At 43.3% G+C, this 22,561-nt stretch overlaps 1 protein-coding gene across 1 annotated transcript in view; it reads left to right on the top strand.

Moving 5' to 3' along the window:
* The window catches only part of LOC136851002 (uncharacterized), a 146,680-nt gene that overhangs the window by 100,506 nt on the left and 23,613 nt on the right, over positions 1 to 22,561 (top strand). The window lies entirely within an intron of this gene.

Here is a 22,561-nt window from a genome sequence, read left to right on the forward strand (position 1 = left end):
TCTGCAACCTCCCACAAGATTGATTAAGAAGTCAACCTTCAAGCCAGCAACCAAAAAGTGAAGTTCTAGTCCTTCGCGCTCTCTTTTGGAGAGAATGGAGTCGAAGAGGTGCAGATCCTTGGGTGGTCAAATTCATTATCTTATTTAATGTTTTGGTATAGAGTATGTCCAAAGATCCCACCGCCTTCCAGTGTGTGTGGAATCAGCTATATAATTTTTTGGTAAGTCACTTATATAAAAATGAAATTTTTATGATAAATTAAAGTTTTATATATATTTACCAAGTAATTACATGATTGGAGCACTCCCTCCTTGCCTCTCTTGGAATGGTGCACACGAATTGATGCTTTCTGCCTAGTTGTTCCTCAGTCCCCGATAGTGGGTGGGGCATGTACCTACACCAGAACAAGCGCTAGCGCTACCACGAATTTTGAATTTTTAGGCTGCCATAGGTAGGAAGCTCATAGCTATGTAATTACTTGGTAAGTATATATAAAACTTTATTTTATCATAAATATGTAATTTTTGACATCTAACTTTGAGATACTGGGACCAAACTATCATAAATGCTTATGATTGTGGGCAGATATCTTTTACTCAAATGTTACATATTTTTGGTTTGAACTCAGTTACACAATCAACAGATGTGATTTCTCTTTCAAATGAAGATTGGTCTGTCAGCTGTTATAAGAATCCTTGCAGATTGTTGGGACTGTTTTGTTTTGTTGGTAACTTAGGTGGTTTGTAGTAATATCTGTGAGAGTCAGCAAACATTGATCTGATTCTTTTTATCCATTGCACTTCAGTACTATGCTCAATTACCTTTTTATGCAGATTTTTTGTTAGTAAATACAGTTATTTATGGATTCTTGGCGGAATTAAGAAAACATGATTTATGTCATTATATTATGAAAAAATAGAGGAAATTCTGTCTCTGCATCTGTAGCAAGCCTCACAAATCATAATTCTATGAGAATAATAGAATGTGGGTGAATGTACAGCAAGTAGAAGGATGACCTAGTAGACCTCAGTAAATACTGTAATGTATAAAAAAAGAAATTAAAAAAAAAGGGCAGTTAAGAACAGTGAATATGAATTTTGAAGTAAATACAAAGTTGTTTAAGCACCAAATGCCATTTGTCTATCCTGCTCACCTGCTAAGCTGTGTAAAAATGTCCGCACACTATTATTATTATTATTATTATTATTATTATTATTATTGTTATTATTATTAAAAACTATTGCTGTCTCAGTGGCATTTAGCTTGTAGAGAGTCTTCTCTATTGTCCTCATCTGCAGGTAGGCAGTATAATAGATTTCCAAAGGATGTGGGAGGTATTCTGCCTTCGTTGTTTATTTTACTCTTACGCCTCAACGCACATGCTGTTGGTCATCTAATGAGAGAAAATATGAAATTAAAGGGTAAACAGGTATTTATAGCAGGAAGTCTGGATTGATGTCTTGGTGGGTTGAATTTTCATTGGTCAGTTTCTACCTTGGGGGATCTACATTATAAAGCCCGCAGGCGTTCGGACCTTCTCATCTGTATTAATCAAGGAGGTTGGGGGTTTCTACTAGTGTATCCCCCTCCGGTTTGCTCTGGTTGTAGATAAATGAAATGTGAGACTGTACATTAACTGCTATTTTACTATGCTTGTACTCATTACATTATCATGTACCCTTTATATACCCACTATGAATATTATTGATGTCTCATGTATAATAAGTACACCTATGTACTTTATATTATATTTCTATGTTTCATTATGAATATGGTAATGCCCGAGGACATGGTAACATTGTATTTTCCCGCCTCTGGCAATTGCATGATACTCGATGTATTGTCTAGTCTTTACCCGTGACGGATGTCTCTCCGTCCCCTTATACAGTATACAGTGAACCCCCCGTATTCGCGTGCTCAAGGTTCGCGGACTCACCCACTTGCGGGTTTTTCCATGGAACCTATCTAAAAAATTTTCGCGGGAAACTCACGCATTCGCGGTTTTTTCCATGGAACATATCTATAAAAATATTCGCGGGAAACTCCATATTCGCGGAAGCAGATTTTTTTTGTCTTTTTCGTATAGCAATAGTATTCTCTATTTTCATATTTTTGTATAACAACATTAAAAAATCATTAAATCAATAATAATACTGTACTAGTATGTCATATAATTTAATAGAAATTAAATTTTTCTGACGGGAGTTGTATAACAAAAATTAAAAAAAATCGTCGAAAATCAAAAATAATACTTTTAATGCTCTGGGTACTTAAAACAATGTAAACTATTATTATTGAAATTAAAAACCTTCAAATTATGATTATTCTGCCGTTTTGGGGCCATATTTCTTCCGTCGGATCGGCGTCTGACGTCGTAACCCCGAACATGCGTCGTAAGCCAGGAAATAATTTCTGATGAATATATTTGAAAAGCGTCGTAACCTCGGGCGTGTAACTGTACTGTAATAATATTATGTTAAACTCACTGGGTACCGTAAATAATACAGTACTGTACTGTACTGTAACATGGGTGATGAATGTTGATTTCAGTATGCTGTAGATGATGATGATGATGAATTAGTTGTGCAGTACGATGAATGACGGGAGGCGCTGTCATGTTAAGGTATTTGAACATGGCAACGAAGGTGGTACAGTAGGGCTGCATGAGTATTTTACCTTGTTCATGCTCAATGTGGGCGACGGCAATTAACCCTTAAACGCCTATTGGACGTATCATACGTCGACTAAAATTGTTTGTTGGGTGCCGAGTGGACGTACCGTACGTCGACTACAAAAAATTTCAACCTTCGGTCAACTTTGACTAGACCGAAATGGTCGAAAAACGCAATTGTAAGCTAAAACTCTTACATTCTAGTAATATTCAATCATGTACCTTCATTTTGCAACAAATTGGAAGTCTCTAGCACAATATTTCGATTTATGGTGAATTTTTGAAAAAACTTTTTCTTACGCATCGGGCGTAACTCGGCCGAAAATTTCATAAATTCTTTCGTCATTTTGTCGTAATTTTTGCACTGTTCTATATTAGCCGTTACATAAAGTTTTATATATGAAAATGTGCGCAATTTCATGTACAATACAGCAAAATACAACCCATGGTTGTAGCTTTTATCAGTTTGGAAATATTTTCATATAAACCACGATAACTGCCAAAATTTCAACCTTCGGTCAACTTTGACTCGACTGAAATGGTAAAAAAACGCAATTTTAACTAAAACTCCTACGATCTAGTAATATTCAATCATTTACCTTCATTTTGCAACCAATTGGAAGTCTCTAGCACAATATTTCGATTTATGGTGAATTTTTGAAAAAAACTTTTTCCTTACGTCCGTGCCAGAAATTCTTTTGTCATGTTGTCGTAATGTTTGCACAGTTTTATATTAGTCGTTACATAAAGTTTTATATATGGAAATGTGCGCAATTTCATGTAGAATACAACAGAAAATAACTCATGGTTGTAGCTTTTATCAGTTTTGAAATATTTTCATATAAATCACGATAACTGCCAAAATTTCAAGCTTCGGTCAAATTTAACTCTACCGAAATGGTTAAAAAACGCAATTATAAGCTAAAACTCTTACATTCTAGTAATATTCAATCATGTACCTTCATTTTGCAACAAACTGGAAGTCTCTAGCACAATATTTCGATTTATGGTGAATTTCTGAAAAAAAAATTTTTTTCCTTACGCCTGTGCGCGGTAACTCGGCCGAACATCTCAGAAATTTTTTCGTCATGTTGTCGTAATGTTTGCATCGTTTTACATTAATCATTACATAAACTTTTATATATGAAAATGTGCGCAATTTCATGTAGAATACAACAGAAAATAGCTCATGGTTGTAGCTTTTATCAGTTTTGAAATATTTTCATATAAATCACGATAACTGCCAAAATTTCAAGCTTCGGTCAACTTTAACTCTACCGAAATGGTAAAAAAATGCAATTGTAAGCTAAAACTCTCACATTCTAGTAATATTCAATTGTTTAACTTCATTTTGCAATAAATTGGAAGTCTCTAGCACAATATTTCGATTTATGGTGAATTTTTTAAAAAAACATTTTCCTTACGTCTGCGCGGTAACTCGGCCGAACATCTCAGAAATTTTCGTCTCGTTGTCGTAATATTTGCATCGCTTTATATTAGTCGTTACTTAAAGTTTTATATACGAAAATGTGCCCAATTTCATGTACAATACAACAAAAAATAACTCATGGTTGTAGCTTTTATCAGTTTTGAAATATTTCCATATAAATCACGATAAATAGAAAAAATTCTACTTTCGGTCAACTTTAACTCGACCGAAATGGTCGAAAACTGCAATTGTAAGCTAAAACACTTACAGTCTAGTAATATTCAATCAATTAGCTTCATTTTTCAACAAACAGGAAGTGTCTAGCACAATATTTCGATTTATGGTGAATTTTGAGAAAAAATTTTTTTACGTCCGCTCGTTACAATTCATGCATCATTTTGTGATAATATTTTCTCTATGTTGCTTTGATCGTTTTAAAATTTGTTATATACGAAAATCATCGCAATTTAGTGTACAATACAACTAAAAAAATTAACTCATTAGCTTTAACCGTTTTGCTTACAGCGATTTGTATACAATTATATACGAGTTTTTTTTTTTTGCTGTCATATATTCCAATATTTATATATGATAATGATATTTTTTCATTTCTGATGGTTGCATACTAAACTTCAGGCAATGACAAAAAAAATGAGCCAAAAATGAACTCTTAATCTTAAAAACTAAGCGTGCTGTGATTTTTTGAAAAAACTTTTTCTGCTTCGGTGCTAACTCACCGAACGCCGCCGGCATACGGGAGACGTTTTTGTAAATAGGGCTTCGGCGTTAAAGGGTTAATGTCATGCTGTAATGGGCTGCTACTTCTCCGTGACTTTTGCCCTCTCTTAACAAAACAATCATGTCTACAGCACTTTCTTCTCATCAGTCATTACAGTAATTGTAGGCTATTGGCCAGAGGCCTTAGAAGAAGGAGAGCATTCAGAGGACATCTTAATGCACGATTTCAAAAAATATTTTTAGGCCATAGTACTGTACATGCAAAACAAACAAACGTGAGATACAGTAGCAATAAAACGGATTACACTTCTGTATACTGTATTGGGTCATTTGCCGATAATTTGCCGCTACGGGTACACACATGGTACTACTGTACTGGTTATGCGTTACTAACACGGATCTTCTGCGCATACAGTACGTACATTTTATAAAATGTTTTGTTGTAAGATAGCAATAAAACGGGTTGTATATTGGGTCATTTGCCGAAATTTCCCGCTAAGGTATACTCATGGTACTATTGGTTGCTCATACATATAGTAACACGGACCTTCTGCGCATACAGTACGTACATTTTATAAAATGTTTTGTTGTAAGATGATTTTTAAATATTACATACAAAAAGTGTTTTAGGATGATACATAGTATAGTATAGTACTACGGGTAGTACATAGAGCATATCTAAAATACGTAAGACAACAGGAATACTGCAGGGTACGTATGTTTACATCTGCGGTACGTACCATTTTCATGTATGTAAAGTATATATTACTGTAATGACTGCTGTAAGTACATTTTGTAAGTTAAAAATTATTTACTAATTTTCAAATATTACAGTACTGTAATATATTAACGTAAACACAGCAAAATTTCAATAATATATATTTGTTTTTCTTAAAAGTGCTTCACCCAAGCCACCTCTCTGCAAATACAAAGAAATCGCGATGCTAGACGCTGTGTACCTAGGATCAGTGATACTCGACACACTATTGGCTGTCATCTGCAAAGCAGCCAATCCAGAAGCACCATTCATTTTCCTTGGCGCTCATTGGCTGTTCACTTGGCGCTGATTGGCTGAACATTCACAACCAACTCGCGAACACGGAATTCTGGGAGGACGCTCCACGGCATCATCTTCAGATTGTGCGTATAGTTCACAGCATCTTACCGTGTGAAACCGTGCGTCTGTCCGTTTCGATTTTTTATCTTTGTGAATCGGTGGTATTCGGCCCTAAAATGCCTGCTAAAAAACGCCCTGCTCCTTCAAAGCCTTCTGGCAAAGAGTTTAAAAGAAAGAAATCTGTTATGAAACTCGAGGAGAAGGTGAAACTTCTTGACATGTTAAAGGAGGGCAAAAGTTTTGCCGCGGTTGGTCGCCATTTCAGTGTTAATGAGAGCACAGTGAGATATATCAAGAAGAAAGAGGCGTAGATACGCAAGTCTGTGAGTATGAGCTACTTCGGTAGTGCAAAGACAGTTGCAACAGTGCGGGATAAAACAATCGTGAAAATGGAATCTGCTCTGGCAATCTGGATAAAGGACTGCCGGAAGAAAAACGTGCGCCTCGATTCCAACATCATTCGCGAGAAAGCACGACAACTCTACCGGCAGTAATCAACTGCTAAGGAAAAATGCGAAGATGACTTGTACAGGCAGAGAAGAAGCGTTGAAGAAGGAAATTGGAATTTCTAGGCTTTGATGAACCAGCAGAAGAAGAAGAGGGGAAGAACCCCAATCAGGACCATCATCAGCGCCTCAATAAGGTTTCCAGGCCAGCAAGGGTGGTTCCACAGATTTCAAAAGCGGTTCAACCTAAAGTCTGTTACTCTGCATGGGAAGCTGCAGCTGCAGACACTGAAGCAGCTGCTGTAATATCCATACTAAGCCTTCAAGAAGATCATCGTGCTGAGAAGGGCTACCATCCAGAACTGGTGTTCAATATGGATGAGACTGGCCTGTTCTGGAAGAAGATGCCTTCCCGGACACACCTTATGAAGGGTCATATATCGGAGCTCCTAAAGTCTCCGGATTCAAGGCCCAGAAGGATAGGGTTACCCTCAGCTTGTTTGGGAATGCAGCCGGTTTCATGCTTAAACCAGGCCTCATTTACAAGGCTGCAAACCCCAGGACCCTCAAGAATAAGAACAAGGCATTGCTTCCTGTGTTCTGGATGCATAACCCTAAGGCCTGGATCACCAAAGTCCTCACAGATTACTGGTTCCATCAGAGCTTCATCCCTCAAGTTAGGCAATACCTGAAAACTTGGGCATGGAGTTCAAGGTGTTGCTGATTATGGATAAAGAAGATGCTGGTGGCCATCCTCTCTATCTTTCTTACAAGGGAGTCCAGTTTGAGTTCCTCCTAAAGTCTGTTACCAACACCACCTCTCTCCTCCAGCCTATGGACCAAGGGCCAGAACTGGTGATCCGTGAATTCAAGGCCCAGAAGGATAGGGTAAATTCACGATTTACAAGGCCAAACCCCAGTCTGAAGCATCATCAGCCGATCACTGAATGACATGAAGAAGGAGACCCTGATCACCATGCTGGAACAAGTTGTGGCCGGAGTGTGTTCATGATTACAGGGCTTCTCTCCTCAAGAAATTCAGCATTCGGCCATTAATAAGGCTGTCCAATTGGCGAGGATTCTAGGTGGGGAAGGCTTCGAGGACATCACCGAGGTTGAAATTGGCACCCTTATTGATGCTCACTCTGACCCCCTGACGGACCAGGATTTGGAAGAGCTGACGAAGTCTGCCAGTGAGGAAGAAGATACGCCAGGTTCAGGGGAGGAGCAGGAGGAAGAGGAGAGCGGCCTGACCTTGGAACGTCTGTCCGACATGAAGAGAATGATTCAGGATCTGCAGGAGTATGTTTCAACATGGGATCCTTTTATGGAACACTCCTTAAAGTTTTCAAACATGCTTGATTCAGCATGGGAGCCCTATAATCAAACCCTCACCACCATGAAAAAGCAGCAACAGCAGCTGCCTATCACCATGTTCATCAAACGGACGAAGAAGGCCCCTCCAAAGCCTCCCAAATCACCCGAAGAAGTGCCTCCCCAGTCGCCTGAAGTAGTGCCTCTCGAATCGCCTGAAGAAATGCCTCCCCAACCGCCTGAAGTCGTGCCTCCCAAATCAACTGAAGAAGTGCCTCCTGAAGGTGAAGCGACTCCCTCAGATGAGTTGTAACAACTCTGCTTTGCTGTGCAGTCATATCTTCATCTTTATTCATCGCACTGCACAGCTAATTCATCATCATCATCTTTAATCAACATTCATCGCTGGTGAGTACCCGTGTGATTTACGTATGTAGTAATCTTAATATATAAGTACAGAAGTATGAAATTTTTAAAAATGTGCATAAATTTTTAAAGAATTTTTTGTCTCTTTTTGTGAATTACGTATACGTAAATACCAACGTTACCCCCGAAAAGAAAACGGGACGGCTTATAAGTGTACGAAAGAAAATGTGTGACTGAATACGTAGGGGAGACTGGATTATTTTAACCTACAGCTGTAAGCCATACAGTATGTACGTATAAATTTAACGATAAAATGTTTAAGATGACTTGGAAATTATATTTTCTGAGCTCGTCCCTGTGTCACCCGGTGAAATTCCTATTAAGCACGAATTTCTAGGTATAGATATTGCTAAATATATCAGAGAAAAAAGCTATCAGGAATGCTGGGGTTACTACCCCCAGATCGAACATCTATTATGAAATAGACGTCGGTATAGATAAGGGTGAGTGATTGTTGTCACTGCCACAGGACTGCACTCTGTAGACATCCCAATGACAAAACCCGGAACGTGAGGAGCGATCTAACGCCGCACTCACCTGCCCGCCAACCGACTTTACCCCAGCGCCATCTGTACTCATTCCATACTAGCACGTTTTCCTTCTAGAAGGTCTTTTTCTTGTGCTGGCTTTTTACCCAATTTTCCTTGAAGTTGACCATGTCTTCAAGCAATTTCACCGTTATGAAGTTAAGTACCATCTTCTTGTGGGGTTTTATTATCAGTGAGGCTTTTATTGGCCCATAAGTTAATATTCACAGGGTCATATATCGGACGCTCCCCGGCGTTCGCCGCCTCCGCCATGATGACCTAGAGGTACACCCTTACAGCTTGTTTCTGCAGGGATTTCTCTCGGTCGTTTACAATTTTATTCATGTTTCGTAATTCCCCTTCAAGAAGTTCCTTTTGGAGGCGTTTATCTATGTCGGGCGGTTCCTGGTACCTTGATTAGTATCATTCCTCACGGAGGCTTCCTCCCCTTATCTTGGTTCTTACAGTTAATTCATAGCTGATACCAGGCTCTCGCGCGAGTAGATTCCCTCTCCAAGGTGGTGCTTTCTTTTGTCAGTTTCTCTGATTTGTAGTGTAATGGATGACATGGATAATTCGGAATTATTGTGGTCCGGGCTCGGCGTCAGAGCAGCCAGTTGGCTGCCTACCTCCTGTTCGCCTCCGCCGGTTAGGCTATACGCTACCACAAGTTCTTATATTTTTGTATATTCGATCATATTACGTGTACTTATGTAGTTATTGGTTAACTTTAGCGGTGCTTATCAGAAATTGGGGATCCTAGCCTAGCCCTCTCACTCCAATCGGTGGGTTAGGCTATTCAGGTTAGGCTTTGGCATTGTCTTAGCTCCCATCTCTCCCGACTGTGTCGCTTGAGCGGGGGAGGGAGGGGTAGGCTGGTCAAGGGAGTTCCTGTTTGTTGTTCCATCCGCCTTACCGCTCGTTTTCGGGTTCGCTAGGGCATCTGAAGCCCCCATCCCCTCCTCCCTCTAATGAGGGAGAGAAGGAAAAATAAAACGGGGGATCTTCTTTATGCATTGCCCTTCTGCCCTATGGGTCGGTTGTTGGTTGGGCTGCGTTACGGGAATTTCTCTCCCTTCCACCCCTCTTCCTCTCCTCTCTCTCCTCCCTTTTACTGTCTGGGCTGCGCCTTCAGAGGAGGGTGAGAGTTTGGCGTTGCTGTAGACTAGTGCTGTTGTCCTATCCTCCCCTAGTACTTTTGGTGAGTGTCATGAGTCTCCCTGCGCCGCAGGAAGTCGATTATAAATTCTGTTCGATGCCCCGTGGGGAGTTTCAGTCAGTGTATGGGGGTGTCCCCCGTCCACTTGAACATAACTCTCGATTCCACCATTCTAAGTACTGCCTCCCTGACTTTGCCAGTGGTGTGTCATCTCCCCGCGTGTGGGACGTCGGTCTCTTCGATCGTCACCCCGTGGGGGACTAGTCCGGTTCCCAGTTGAGAGTCACCCACCCTCCTGGCCTCCGTTCTGGTGTCAACCGCTCGGCTAGTGTTTCGTTGGTTCGCTCTCCTCCGGGTCGGGCTGAACTTCGATCACCTTCAGGGTTCAAACATTTCCTCGTTGGTTCCGCTCTGCCGTCCCCGGTCCTCCCGTTGCCTTCTTACCTGTTACCACTCCGGTGGTTTTGGTTTTCAGTAGGTTGGCTTTAGTCACACCTAGTTCTCTAGCTGTATAATAACTGGAGGTAATGATTTACCCCGCCCTCCCCGCTGTAACCAAGTGACGGAGGCACGGGATCTTGGAGGGGTCTGCGCCGGAGCACTTTGACCAGCAGTGTACTGCTATCCTATGTTGTTAACCATTTACTTACTACCGGACTCCGGCAGTAATTATACTTTAAGTTGATTTTACAATTAAGAGTTGGATGATCCTAAGTTGAGGTCCTACTCTGTCGAACTATCTCCGGCGTTCCTTAATTTAATGTGTGTCATGTTTTGCTCTGGTTTATCGTCCCGCTGGAATGCTCCGGCGGGTCCGGTATAAATTAATACTTGCTGCCGGACTCCGGCAGTAATTATACTTTAAGTTGATTTTACAATTAAGAGTTGCATGATCCTAGGTTGAGGTCCTGCTCCGTCGAACTATCTCCGGCGCTCCTTAATTTAGTGTGTGTCACGTTTTGCTCTGATTTATCGTCCCGCCGGAATGCTGCGGCAGGTCCGGTATAAATTAATTTCTGGGTTGTCCGACCTGTGTCAGCCGGTGAAATAACCTTTCAGCACTTATTTCTAGGTAAAGCTATTGCTAAACATACCAGAGAAAAGCTAAAAAGCTAAGCTGAGTTACTACCCCCAGTGCGAGCTCCATGAAATGGAGTCGTAATAAAAGGTGAGATTGTCACAATCACAGGCCTCCACCCTGTAAACATTCCCAATGTCAAAGTCCCACCGAGTGAGGTGCTGTTACAAACCCCCGCACCACTCGCGGACTGTAAACAAACCAGCGTCACCCTCATTCCATTTCTGGGTTTTCCGACCTGTGTCACCCGGTGAAATAACCTTTCAGCACTTATTTCTAGGTAAAGCTATTGCTAAATATACCAGAGAAAAGCTAAAAAGCTAAGCCGGAGTTACTACCCCCGGTGCGAGCTCCATGATATGGAGTCGTGTATGAGAAAGGGTGAGTTGTCACAATCACAGGCCTCCGCCCTGTAAACATTCCCAATGTCAAAAGTCCCACCGAGTGAGGTGCCGTTACAAACCCCCGCACCACTCGCGGACTGTAAACAAACCGGCGTCACCCACATTCCACTTTTAGCACGCGTCCGCTGTTGTTGTACTGTTCGTGTGTGCGCTTCATTTGATCGTATTACTATGGCATCCTCCTTGGATTCTTCACCTAAGTTGAGTACCATCTCTGTATTTTATTTTAGGCGGTTGAGGCTCCTTATTTCCCTCTAATTTAATAATTAGAGGGATTTATATGCCCGTCTCATCCCCCTTCTCCCGACCCCATGTGACCTTCAGTCGGTGCAGGATTTATGTCGGGGCTTCGTTCCCCTTCTTTTTCTTATGTTGTGCCCTTTTGCTTATTATATATTCAATTGGGTTTTTTATATTATTGTTTTTTATCCTTCTCTGGAGAAGTTTTGGTTCTTGTCGTTTAGGCTACGAGTTTTTTCCCCTCGGGCCTATCCGCTATTTATCAATTATTATACGCGTTATAATTTGGACCTTCACTTCCTCCAGTGCTTGGATATTTTATTTGAGATGGTACAGTTATGCTTATCTAGCTTATTTTAAGCCTAGCGCACGGATGTCTTTGATATTTGCGGATTATATCCTTTAGTTTTATATCTGGAAGGTCGGCCATTTTCCCTCCGCGCTCATATCGCGTTGGGCTTGGTCTTCCCTTCTACATATGTTTTTATGATTAGTTAGATCATTATTATTTTTGCCTAGGATAGGTTAACTTTATTCTAGTGGAGTAGATACTTTTCCCCTGGGCTTCCTCCCTCAGCCACTGGCTGTGTTAGGTTAGCCTAGGTTGTGGCTTTGGCGATCTCTTCCTTGCTAGGAGAGAAGGTTTGGTGTGTAGGAGGGTTCATAGTTGGAGCTTCCCTTTGTGTGGCGTTTGGTTAGTGAGTTGGGCTTGCGCTTCTCCCTCTCCCTGTTTCGGCCTTTCCGTTTAGACTCTACAGTCCTAAAAAAGGTTGAGCTGGAATAGCGAGGGTTTCTCGCGTAGCCTACCTTCATCCGAACCACATCTTCGGGTTATTCTCCATCTTCATGTTTACCTCTCTCCTACCCCATTTTTCCTTCCTCCCCCCCCCCTTCCCTCTCCCACCCTTGGTTCGCTTTCATATATTATGTTAACTTACCAAGGCCCGAGAGTTTATCCTGTTCCTTTCGCCATTGCTTTATATCCCCTTCCTCTGCATTGATTGATCTGTTCTCTCGTTAACGGGTCCTGACCTTACCCGGTCACACCCATCGAGACCTCAGTTGGGGACCGGGGGTGCTACCACACCCGTTTCCCATTCCTTTCTTTGCTTTTGGCCTTGAGTGTTCCCCGTCATCTTCTCTCTCAGTATCGTTCATACATGTTCGTCCGATCGCAGGGAGAAGGATGGATCTCATGGCGCCCGGAGATTGCTTACCCACCCCCTGGTCGCTACCCTGGATCCCTCGCTCATGGCCTATACCATCCCCCCCCCTCCTAGTGTCAGTACGCGCTTTTTCCCAACCGAGTGTCGTTCCCAGAACAATATCTCGGGTGGAGAGAATTTGTGCTCATGTTGCCAGTTAGTGTTTCCCACCTGACTGTCTTCCGTTGTTCACACGCTATGACATTTATATTCGTTCTGTTCACTTAGAACACCTATAGTTCCCAGTATCTACTCTCCGCCGACTAGCTATCTTTGTGTTTTCTCTGCTAGGTGGTCGGATGTTCTTGTCGCCTTCCACTCCGGTGGGTATGGTGTTTGGTTGGACGGTGCTCACTACACCTCCTCCGCCGTCACCGTATTGAAGTACAGGACTCCCCCCGGCTCCAAGCAGAAATATCCACTTTTATAGTTGACCTTTCCCTAGATGCATATATGTTTATTCATTTTATATATATATATTATATTATGTTTATATACCACCCTTTTTTGGGACCTTTCCGTCTCTCTGGATTAACTCCGGTGTCCCTTTAGGTTATCTTGCATGTTCAGTAGGCCTCTTAACCTCCCGGTTCACTCCGATCTGGACCTATCTGGATATTGTTTATATATATATATATATAATATATATATATATATATATATATATATATTTATATATATATATATATATATATATATATATATATATATATATATATATATATATATATATATATATATATATATATATATATATATATATTTATTATTTTTACTTTGTAGATTAACTGTCCTTTTGGGACCTTCCCGTCGCTCCGGATTAACTCCGGTGGTCCCTCTAGGTAGTTAATCTTGCATGTTCCAGTAAGCTCCTTATTCTCCCGGTTAGCTCCGGTGGGACCTACTTGGATAACTATTATACTAAGACACTGCTCCGGCATTCTACTCCGGCAGCCCTATTAGCATACTCATATACCGGTCAACTTACAGATGGTGCGTTGTCAGGAGCAGGGGTGCACCGCTGTGCTGCATCAAGCCAGCGGGCATGAAGTGTGCAGGTCCCGCTCCGGTTGTGCAGTCCACGTGGGGGACCTGACTGTCTGGCACCCTGATGGTTGTGAGGTGTGCTACGCCCTCTATGAACAGGTTCTGGATGAGTCGGTAAGTTAGTTTTCCACTTCCGATTCACGTTCACCTTCAGTTTTGTCTCTTATGGATAATTATAACATATTCTCCCTTTAGGAGGCTTAGTCACCTGACTTTCTCCCCCCTTCCAGATTGACCGCAGCTCTCGTGACTCTTCGTTGTCGACCCTCAAGACCTGGGTCAGCGGCTTCGGGAGGAACGTCGGGGCAGGGAAGCCCTACATCCTGTCTAAGGACATCTGCAACGTTCTCTTCCCCGGCGCCTGGATCTCAGCTTCGGTTGTGGACGAGGTAGCCGCCCCCTTGATCGCTGGGATCCGGGAGATGACGCAGCCCTCCCAGGAAGAAGTCGCCGCATGCGGAGTTGTCGCCAAAGATGTTGCGGCCCTTAACCTCGACCTTGAGCCAATGAATGTGGACCTGGACTTGCAGACAGGTAAGGGGGTAAGTGAGGCAGGTGACCTTCTTTTTAGTTCTCCTTCTTCCACTGCTTCTTCCTTCCGAGGATTTGTGAAATCCTCTTGCCTTATGGACCGTGCAAGGTCTACCGTCCCTAAGGTCAAAACTGTAAAGAAAAAGACCTTATAATCCCAAAAAAGTCCACTCCGAGGTTCCCTCAAAGATGTCACGGCCCCCTAGCCCCGTGCCATCTACGAGCAAGGCCTCTACTTCTGGGAAGGGAGCACGAGCTAAACAAAGTAAGGAGGCTCCCACCCCTCCTTCCTTTGATGCTGAAGCATTTGCAGAGCTTCTTATGAAGCAGTTTGACAAAAGGGTTGACGACAAGCTGTCGCAACTCTCAAGTCAGCTGTCTTCATCAAACGCTTCCGTGCTCTCATTGTCAGAGGAGGTTAAGTCTCAAAGGACTTTAATCTCCGGGTTCATGAGTGGCGGAGCGGCCAACAAACCCTTCTCCGTCCCGGACACTTCCAGCCTACCTCCTTTTGATAAAGGAAACCCCTGGCGCCTGACCCTCTTTGCCCCCCAGCATGAGGGTACCCTCACTATCGAGGGCCTAGGCACTCGTAGGCTGGAGGAATTGGAATTCTTCCCTCCTAACCTGAAATCACCTTACACAGGTTATGCCAGGCTTACTGAGGAGGCATGGGTTCGGTCCGATAAGGTCCCCAAAGGAAACTGTCATCTTCCCGAGGACCAGGCCCAGTCGGCCCTGCTTACGGACTTTGTCGGAGTGGCAGGTGGAGAACACTAAACTCACTCCGGCAAAAGGTGCCTTCACAATGTTCTCTCTGGGAGAAGTTCTCCCACCCCATGCACCTCTAAAGTAGCCCTCCTCACCAATCAAGCTTGTGTAGAGGGTAAGCCAGTTCCTCATCTCCGGGAGACAGATCCCACCTCTCTTGTCTTACCCGGAGATTCTCAGTATTGGGCAGGAGCTCCGGATACCTTCACGGTTACTCGGCTGGACCCTGACTGCGCTTCTAACCTCTTCAGCCAACTCCTGAGAATGAGTTGCTCCTGAAGGCTGAAGCTGAGTCTAAGGACAGACTCAGTAGGTCCTAAACTCTCTGACTTTGGCAGAGCAACGTCAGTTGTATATAGTGAAGATGCCTGTTATTCCAGGTACTGAATCTCTTTGGGGAGTTTTCAGCAGGACCTGTATGACTTCTATCAAGGCCCGGTTGAACTGCTGGAAACACATCTTTTCGGCAGCTTCCATCCGTCATGAGCCTAACAGGCTCATAAGAGCTCCATCTGGGGAGCTAACCTCTTCCCAGGAAGAGATGATGCAATCTTAGCTAGCTGAGGCAACTAGGGCCAACCAGAGTCTCCGCTCTCCGATGGGGTTTATCAAGAGGAAGAGTCTGAGCCAACGCAACTCATCCCAAGCCAGGGAAAAAGTTCAAAAAGTTTAAATGGCTCCCGACTCAGACTGTCTTGCAGGCTGTCCAGGTCCCCGCCCTGGTCATCCTTCAACCTCCCAACCTCAACCTCAACCTCAGTATGTGCTGGTCCAACCAGCCCATCAACCTCTCTGCCCCTTCAGGTCTCTCCCCAGCTTTCAACGCATGAAAGCCAGGGGCATTTCAGTCTATCCAAAATGCAAAGGGAACGAGAGCCAGAGGTACTTTCGAGGTGAGAACATCCGCTCCTCCTCCAGAGGAAGGGGAGGCAGAGGATCCAGAGGAGGCAGACCCTCTCCCGCCCAGTGAGATATCTCAGGTAGGCGGGAGGTTATACCATTTTCGGGACCAGTGGAGCTTCAGTCCCTGGGCCCAGAGCATAGTCTCTAAGGGACTGGGCTGGAGTTGGGACAGAAGTCCTCCCCCCCCAGTCAGGTTCCATCAATCACCCTCCAAGGCTCTGAAGGACTTTGTGAAAGATCTATTATTAAAGAGGGCAATAAAGAAAGCGAGACATCTGAAATTTCAGGGCAGACTGTTCAGTGTTCCAAAGAAAGGTTCCAGTCAGCGAAGAGTAATTCTAGACTTGTCCCGTCTAAATTCCTACATTCAATGTGACAAGTTTCGAATGCTTACAATCTCGCAGGTTCGGACCCTACTGCCCCGTGGAGCCGTAACCACCTCTATAGATCTTTCAGACGCCTATTATCACGTCCCGATTGTGAGAAGGTTCTCTCCTTATCTGGGGTTCAGACTAGGAAATCAGGCATACTCATTCAGGGTCATGCCATTCGGTCTCAATATAGCTCCCAGAATCTTCACCAAACTGGCAGATACGGTAGTTCAGCAACTCCGGTCTCAGGGGATCATGCTAGCCGCATACCTGGACGATTGGATTGTTTGGGCATCCAGCGCCAACGAATGCTGGAAAGCAACAGCCATAGTAATCGGCTTTCTGGAATCACTGGGCTTTCAGATAAACAAGGAGAAATCCGCCTAGTGCCGGAGAGTCGCTTTCAATGGTTAGGAATCCAATGGGACCTGTGTGCACACAGACTATCTCTTCCGCCGGCCAAACGGAGAGAAATAGCAAAAGCAACCAGACAGTTCCTCAAGAACAAGAAAGCTTCCCGTCGTACCCAAGAAAGAGTCTTAGGTTCTCTTCAGTTTGCTTCAGTGACGGATCTTCTTTGAAATCCAAACTGAAAGACATAAACAGGGTATGGCGGGAGTCGAGCCAATGTCAGGTTCAGAGACAAAATATCTCTGATTCCACTGATTTTAAAGAAGAGACTCCGGCCTTGGACGACTGTCAAGAGCTTATCGAAGTCAGTGCCCCTTCAGTTTCCTCCGCCATCTCCAGTGATTCACACCGACGCTTCCCTAAGCGGGTGGGAGGATACTCTCAACACAAGAAGGTACAGGGGACTTGGTCTACCATGTTCCGCCAGTTTCATATCAATGTTCTGGAAGCCATGGCAGTCTTTCTAACCCTGAAGAAACTGCGTCCGAACAATCGGATTCATATAAGATTGGTCCTGGACAGCGCAGTAGTAGTACACTGTTTAAACAGGGGAGGTTCCAAGTCGAGTCGGATCAACCAGGTTATGATAGCAATATTCTCTCTAGCAAACAAACACCAGTGGCATCTGTCTGCTACCCACCTTGCAGGGGTCCGGAATGTCATTGCAGACTCCCTATCCAGGACAACTCCGCTGGAGTCGGAATGGTCCCTGGACAAACTTCATTCAAATGGATTTGCAATCAAGTTCCGGGTCTCAAAGTAGATCTCTTTGCAACAGAATGCAACCACAAACTACCTTGTTATGTTGCTCCCAACCTGGACCCTCTAGCTCACTCCACAGATGCAATGTCCATAGATTGGAACAAGTGGAAAAGGATCTACCTCTTCCCTCCAGTAAACCTTTTATTGAAAGTCCTTCACAAGCTCAGGACATTCAAGGGTCAGATAGCCCTAGTAGCTCCCAACTGGCAAGAGCAACTGGTTTCCACTTCTTCTAGAGCTGAAGCTTCGGTGTTTGCAAATTCCCAACCCAAAACTGACGAAATAGTACAAACTCAGACTGTGTCAGCTTCCTCAAGAATTCAGAATGCCCTGGCTTTGTGGAGTTCATGAAGTTTGCAGCTCAAAGGGATGCTAATATTGATCCTATTAACACTTTGTTCCTAGAATCAGATAAAAGGGAATCCACTCTTAGACAATATGACTCAGCAGTTAAGAAATTAGCACTCTTCTCAAAAGAATCTGAAGCTACTGTAATGACCACTAATTTAGCTATTTCATTTTTTAGGTCATTATTTGAGAAAGGTCTAGCCTCAAGTACCATTACTACAGCAAAATCAGCTTTGAAAAAGATATTTTTACACGGGTTTAAGATTAACTTAACAGACTCTTATTTTTCGTCTATCCCTAAAGCCTGTGCTCGTTTGAGACCAGTAACCCGCCCACATTCGGTTTCCTGGTCCTTAAATGATGTTCTTAAGTTAGCCTCAGAAATAGATAATCATAATTGCTCTTTCACTAACTTATTGAGGAAGACCTTATTTTTGATTAGTTTAGCTTCAGGTGCTAGAATTTCTGAACTGTCTGCCCTGTCTAGAGAACCCAATCATATTGATTTCTTTCCATCAGGTGAAGTGTTGCTAGCTCCTCACCCTAAGTTCCTAGCTAAAAATGAAGATCCTCGAGATAGGTGGTCTCCCTGGAAGGTCATCCCCCTCCCACAGGACCTGTCTTTATGCCCAGTCTTTACCCTGAAAGCCTATTTAGACAGGACCTCACACATAACTTCCGGGCCTCTATTTGTAAGGGAAGGGGGAGGAACCATCTCTTTGAAAGCCATTAGGCAACAGATCCTGTATTTCATTAAACATGCAAACCCAGATCCAGTCCCAAAAGTACATGACATTAGAGCAGTGGCCACCTCCACTAACTATTTTCATTATATGAATTTCGAGGATCTTTCAAAATACACGGGGTGGAAGTCTCCCGTAGTTTTTAAACGCCACTACCTGAAATCACTAGAAGCTCTGGAATTCACTACAGTGGCGGCAGGGAACATCGTTCCCCCCCCCCAATTTAATTCTTCTTTGTACTCAGTCACTCTCCTCCCTCCTACCTGCCTCATTTATTCCCCTTCGGTCATCTCCAGGTCAGGCATGCTTCACAGCCTTTCTCCTGACCATGTCATAGTTTTGTCCTGTCTATTTGTTTAATTTAAATGTTACATGTTTTATCTTGTGGGACATAGTTTCCCCACCTTAGTTTTAAGTATATGATTAGTACCTAAATTTGCACTTTTATGTACTCATTAATCTAAGGATGATTTTGTATTCATGTACCCTTTAATATTGTATTAAAATTAAGTATATTTATTATATCATTATTATATCTTAATACCACATCTTGCTACTGGGATAATTAAAACTCTTGTGGAATTTTAGTTTTATTACTTTCCTCTACAAGTCTCCCTTTTGTTTCAGGATAGTATTTTGATTTCTCTGTTATTATTTCACCGGGTGACACAGGTCGGAAAACCCAGAAAAAGGACTTTGACAAAGGAAAAATCTATTTCTGGGGAGAGACCTGTGTCACCCGGTGACCCTCCCATGATTCCTTCTTTTCCCCCCCTGGTAAAATACCATTCCAGGATGGGGTGCTAATGTGGAATGTGGGTGATGCCGGTTTGTTTACAGTCCGCGAGTGGTGCGGGGGTTTGTAACGGCACATCACTCGGTGGGACTTTTGACATTGGGAATGTTTACAGGGCGGAGGCCTGTGATTGTGACAATCTCACCCTTTCTCATACACGACTCCATATCATGGAGCTCGCACCGGGGGTAGTAACTCCGGCTTAGCTTTTCAGCTTTTCTCTGGTATATTTAGCAATAGCTTTACCTAGAAATAAGTGCTGAAAGGTTATTTCACCGGGTGACACAGGTCTCTCCCCAGAAATAGATTTTTCCTTTGTCAAAATCCTTTAATCGGTTAACAATGACATAAAAATCCGCACTCCCCAGAGTCCGGCACCACCCCCTCCGGGGATCCCAAGCCTCTACCGCTAGAGAACAATAGAAGGGTGAGGCTACAAAACACCACAGATCCACAAGGGCAGGTGTAAGCGCCAGTCAACCCAACTAGAGTATCCCGAACGCCGGAGCGAACGCGGGACAAGGCTGAGAAAAAAGTAACTCTGAGAAAGTTCGAAAACCTGCTCGATCCTAGGAGAGCGGGTTAACGAGACACTGAGCCCAGAAAAATGCCATCTGGGACCAGCCCTGGGAGGGAGCGAATCCCTCCACCAGGAAAGATCCAACATCTCGGGGTGGTCGTCGGACACCGACGTCACCCGCGCGAGAAGATGACAAAGAACTGGACCCAGGGTAGACCAGGGAAGGGGGGGGTGTGTTGGGATAAGGAGGGGAGTAGGCCAGAGCAGAGGAAAACAGGAGACTGGGGAAGATGCCTTCACCCGCTCAACTGTAGACCCAACCACGCTAGGTAATTAATACCAGCTGGAGAGATCATGGCCTACCCCGAAGGAAAGGGAAGGGAATAGCGGCCTAAGGCCTCCATACTCTCACCCCACACATAGACTTAGCCTATGACATAAAAAGGGGGAGAAGGAAAGGGAGGGATGAGGAAACAACAGGGAGAGAAATTCCCGTGTCGAAGACCAACCAGAGCCGAAAGAAAGGGAAATGCTATAAAAGCATGGAGGAGACACACCCACAGAAAAAACCTCTACCCCTCCGTAAAGAAGGGGGAGGACTATGGGGTCTCACTCCACAACCCAAACAACGGTCAGAGGATGGAACAACAACAGAAACTCCCTCCACCTGCTGATCCCCTCCTCTCGCCTAACCTAACCCAGGTGAAAGGGAGAGCAGGAGGCCAAAGGCGCAAAATAAAAGCCTAACATACACTAGGCAGGATAAATAAGATAACCAGAATAATAATAAATCACCATCATATATGCATAAACAATAAAATAAACTTGTGCTTGTGCTAGGCGTTGTAGCCTAACCGAGAGAAGCGACAGGAAGTAAACAGTAAAACTGTACCTGACGCCCCACGGTAACAATTAATATTTGTAAACAGTTGAAAACATGATGTCAAGCACCAGCAAAATAACAATTATAATAATTATAAAGCTATAACTGTCCAAGGGGGAAACATCCTGGGAGTTACTAAAGCGGGAAGACGACGGAACCCAAATGCAGGAACCCCAATGATACGGTTCAACAAAATTATCGTTAGAGAAACACCAAAAAACCCAGCTTAGGAAACGCCACCAGGATGAATCTGAGGGGAAATAAAGATAAGCAATGAAACCGACAAGGAAAAGCCCAAACAGAACAAGCTGGACGGGCGAACCTCGCGGACAACAAGGCTGGCTGGCGGGACGCCAGAAGGCGTCATAACAGAACCACGTATAATTAATAAATACGGGCTGAAACAGCCAAACTTATCATAAAAACCCCACGATAAGATGGTACTTAACTTGGATACAGTAAAGCTGCTCGACGACATGCTGGAAAAGGCGAAAAATATTAGCCAAAAGGCACAAGCAACCAAGAATAACAGCGAAAATGATCACGTGCTAGAAATGGAATGTGTTCAGATGGCGCTTGGGGTCGCCATTTGGCGGGTGAGTGAGGGAGCTGGTACGGCTCCCGCTCTTCCGAGGGATTTTGCCATTGGGATGTCTTTCGAGTGTGATTCTGTGGCTGTGATTTATTCACTCACCCTTATCCATACCGACGCCTTCTTGGTATAAGAAGACGCTCAATCTGGGGGTAGTAACCCCAGCATTCCTGATAACTTTTTTCTCTGGTATATTTAGCAATATTTATACCAAGAAATTCGTGCAAGAAAGGAATTTCACCGGGTGACACAGGGACGAACTCAGAAAACATGTTAGTTATGGTAACTAACATTGGCAAACAGCTGTTTCTCAATTTGAGTTTATGCCAGTGTTTAGTTTGCAGTAGTAAATGGTTGTTAATTATGGAAGATAGTACGAACTCTCAGACAAATCACAAGTTTGGTAAGCACAGTTGAATGTATGAAGATATGCTTATGGGACAAAAGTTTAAGGATTGCATGGTACACAAGATCTGATGATATAAGAGTATACAGTCAACCCCCGCCTATTCACAGATTCACCTGTTCGCAGCTTCTCTGTGGAACATAACATGCATATTTAAGTATTAAGGTACAGTACTTAACTGTTCCCAGTATACTTGAGAATGTACCAGTGTTACCCTTGCCTACTGTATATGTTAAAAGAAAATGGTAAGGCTTGAATACTGTAAGAAATAAAGTGTGCTTGCCTGAATATGAGGGTAACTTGATTAATTTTTGCTTTAGTAAGAGTACAGTAACAGTTGTAGGAGTGTTCATGCACAGCTGTAAGCCATATATTTTAAGGGTAATGTTGTAAGATGACTTTGAAATGATATTAAAGTGTTTTAGGGTGATAGTTTAAGTTATATTTTGTGTTTGAACTATTAAAATAGGCAGTTATAAGCCTTTTTAGAGGGGGTCTCAAGTATTCGCGAATTTCAGCTATTCTTAGGCGGTTGCGGTCCCTAACCCCCACGGATACTGGGGGTCAACTGCATGTGCAAATTATGGTTCATTTTGATGAAGTATATGTTTAAGATTTACAGAATGTCTTTGTTAGAAATAAAATGTGATTGTGTATTTGCAGAACAAGCTTCAGTTGTGAAATAAAAAAAATCTAAAATCCCCAAAACAGCTCGGCCCAAG

This window comes from Macrobrachium rosenbergii, chromosome 23 (assembly GCF_040412425.1).
Source record: "Macrobrachium rosenbergii isolate ZJJX-2024 chromosome 23, ASM4041242v1, whole genome shotgun sequence".
Classification (NCBI taxonomy): Eukaryota; Metazoa; Arthropoda; class Malacostraca; order Decapoda; family Palaemonidae; genus Macrobrachium; species Macrobrachium rosenbergii.